Genomic DNA, 3,863 nt, shown 5'->3' with positions numbered 1-3,863 from the left:
AGTCATCACCAGATGTCTCTGGAGAATGGCTACTTAAGGACAACCCACTTTCTCATACTTGAGAACAATTCTCAATTTGCAGTGCCAATCCAGAAGATTTAATTTGGTTGTTGGCATCCAATATTCCTCTCAAATACACATGGTTACTCACGATTCAATAAATATAAATGACGAAAAGAAAAAGAATAATATATAAAATGCATCAATTAATTTAACATGGACTTTTATTAAATTAATTATGCTCCCACTATTTAATACAAATTTATGACCCTCTTACATAAATTTATGAAATCCATACTTGACTTCGAGTAGGCTGGGATCTCATATATTATATTAAGACCTTGGGTGTACTCAACAAGCCTTAATATAACATTTGGGTAAATACTATTATCAATTGTATCTCTATACAACTCTCGGATCATTAAGCTGACAACTCTTTGTTCTCACACATCTTATGTGTTAGCTTAACATACATCTAAATTTATCTCTTTGAGTATACTCAACAAAAGATAAATTTTAGTTAAGTCAAACCTGTCATTCAGAAATATCAAATATTTCATAGTGTCAAACATATCCCTAATGGACCAACCTTGAGTGTACTCAACAAGCTGAAACGATTTGGAAGTCTGATTTTTCACTATAATGATGGAAGGCGATTATAAATGTGACTTAATATTTTATGGAGAGATTTTGCAGTGAAATATCTCATCGTAAAAATAATATATATTTTATTATACATCTACCATGCAAATAAATATATATAACATAATATAATAAAATAGACGATTATGGACTTTTACTATCTAGTCTTCCCGAGCCATAAGGAAAACTAGTTGGTCAATTCCTAGAAGGGAATAGCGTTGAACAGTATCAATACCCCATCTCCATGGTCTCCTCCTCTTCTTATTATTTCAATTAGCCTAACTGCAACATGTATCCTATACTGGTTAGCACGTAGGCCTAAATGAAATTGGACTCGCAGGTCTATAGCAATAATAATAATGGACTTGCAGGTCCAAAATGATTAAGAGCTTGCAGACCCATAATAAAAATAATAACGGGCTCACAGGCCCAAAATAATTAAGAGCTCGCAGGTCCACAAAACGACAAGAATAAAATTTAACCATTCAACTCATCCATATGGTCGAATCCATAATCGTCCACTAATAATACATTCATCACATAAATATATGCATATACAATATCTAATATTATATGCTAACACGTTTCAAGTTTCTAGCAATTAAGATCGTCTAAACTCTTTTAGACTTTATGGATCGAAATAATTAAATAATAGATTAATCATATTAATCAATTTATTTAATTAGCGGGCATATTTAATTAAAATCAAATTTTAATTAAATACTAAGTTAGAGTCCAACTCTAATTCAACAATTATACGGCGGGATAATTTAATTAAAATCAAATTTTAATTAAATATCAAAATAGAGTCCAACTCTAATTTCAAAACTTAAGGCGGTTGAATTTAATTAAAATCAAATTTTAATGAAATAACAAAATTAGAGTCTAACTCTAATTCCAAAATTTTTAGGGCGAACCCGTTTAATTACAATCAAATTTTAATCAAACACCAAATTAGAGTCTAACTCTAATTTAAAGAAAAGTTTAGGGCGAAACAATTTAATTAAAATCAAATTTTAATTGAACGTCAAATTAGAATCCAATTCTAATTCCTAAAATATCTTCGGGTGAAAAATTAATTAAAATCAAATTTTAATTAAGTCCTAAATTAGAGTCTAACTCTAATTTAAACTAAATCAATATTTTAAATTAGGATAACATTCCTAAATAAAATAAAATTCAATTGGGGTTAAAGTTTAATATTTAAGTTAAAATCCAATTTTAACAAAAATATAAAAAGTCGTCAACTTTAAATAAATTTTAAATCTGGATCAAAATTAAAATTATAGGTTAAATCCATTTAAAATATAATTTTAAAACTATTTTATATTCTAATTCAAAACATATTTTAAAACTTGGAAATTTTGACCCATTTACAAATTATCAACAGGCCCCCTTCAATTACTCTAATTGCAAAAAGGCCCTTTATTTAAAATTTACACATTGACCCCTGGAAAGTAATTGCAGATAGGGGCCTCCAATTTCACAAATTGCAGAAGAGGCCCCCATCCTAAATCTTCACACCCGAACTGAAACCCTAGAAGACCATCTTCACAGTGTTGCCGGCACCTCCTATTTCCATCAGCCCAACACCACTTCCGCTACGGCTGACTCCAGCCCATGCGCCGCCGCAGCGCGCGGCTGCTGCGGCGCTGCAGAAATAGGCAGCCAGTGCTGCTGCCATAATAGCAGCAGCGCTGTGTGCTGCAGATCAAACTCCAGCGGCGCTCGTCCCCTCCAACGACAGCTGCGACAATCGCCTCCGCCTGCTGTGCGCCCAACCGCGCTACCGCCGCACGCGGTCCGTCGTCAGTAACGGCAACTCTTGCCTCTGGATCGAATGAAAAGTAAAGATTTTCATATTTCAAAAAAAAAATTTAAATAATATTAAACAGATTTTAAAATATGAAAATCAAATTCTATTAATTGCTAGAAATAGTGAAAAGAACGAAATCAACTTTTGATTATGCCCAAAATTTCAAAACAATCTCTAGCAAATACAAAGTAGGCTCTGATACCACTGTTGGGAATCTACTTAGCATGCACAGCGAAAAATTAAAGCATATTTCGATTCCCACCAAGAATCGCCTTTGTGTTTGGATAGAAATTGTGTTAAGATTGTACCTTTTCCAAATCTACAAACTTCTTTGCTATTCTTTTCATTCCAACAATCTTGATTCGCCACCCACGGCTGTCCAATTGTCCAGCCTCCAACGGTGATCCACACAGAGAATAAGATTGCAGCTACCAGGGTTTTCTCCTCTTGTGCTAGCAAGAATAATTATGAGAAAAAACATGTGGATTGAAAACTCTAACTATGTATTTATATAAACACAAACAGGCCTGGCCTGGTCCGGTCCGGTCCAATATTTAATTAATCCATTTAATTAAATTCGATCCGTGAATTAATTAATTCGAGCCTATAAATAACCAACCCAATTAATTAATTTATCCAACGATTGTTAAATTAATTAATTGACAAATTGCAATCTTCCAATTCTCTTTTGTGTGTGACCCATCAGCTTCTCGATCACGATGCTTAACGACGTAAAATATTATTTTAATCTAATCAAAATTAATAAATTAAAACACCCTTTTAATTTATCGTCAATTCACACTCGCCGTCCAGATTGACATCTAGCAATGTGTCAGGACAATATATGTGACGGGAAATGTCATGTGGTATGACAAAACCAAACTCGTTCGTTTACCGTGAAACTATAATCCCTTCGTCAATATGATCCGATCAATTACAAGATATGGAAATGTGTCAATCTCGATTATCGATCATATCTTTCACTCCACTATTAAGTCAATATAAGTCGAAAACTCCTTTTCGACTTATGAGTACACCTTGGCCAAGGATTTCATCATCAATTTAATTGAATGAAACGCAGATCATAATCTCCTACTAACTAAGAGTAGCGAATCCTTTATTAATCAATCACAACCTTCATACGATTCTTGACGTGCCCGAACGATGTCGTATTAGCGGCCCTTTGCAGAGCAACATCCAACACCGCCAAAGTATGACTGTCCTCATATAAGGTACCATGACAACCTCAAGTCAAAGGACCAATTCCACTACCGAATGTTAGAGATTAACCACTGACACTCAGATAGTTATCCATGTGGAATCTCTCGGCGGGTCTCCAATGTTTTGTTCTATAACAAAACATCTACGTGTTCATTTAAGTGTCACCCCACTTTAACTTGTGAGA

Source organism: Olea europaea, unplaced genomic scaffold (genome assembly GCF_002742605.1).
Source record: "Olea europaea var. sylvestris unplaced genomic scaffold, O_europaea_v1 scaffold737, whole genome shotgun sequence".
In the NCBI taxonomy this organism is placed as follows: domain Eukaryota; kingdom Viridiplantae; phylum Streptophyta; class Magnoliopsida; order Lamiales; family Oleaceae; genus Olea; species Olea europaea.
The sequence above is the reverse complement of the archived record's forward strand: the minus strand, read 5'-3'. Positions refer to the sequence as shown.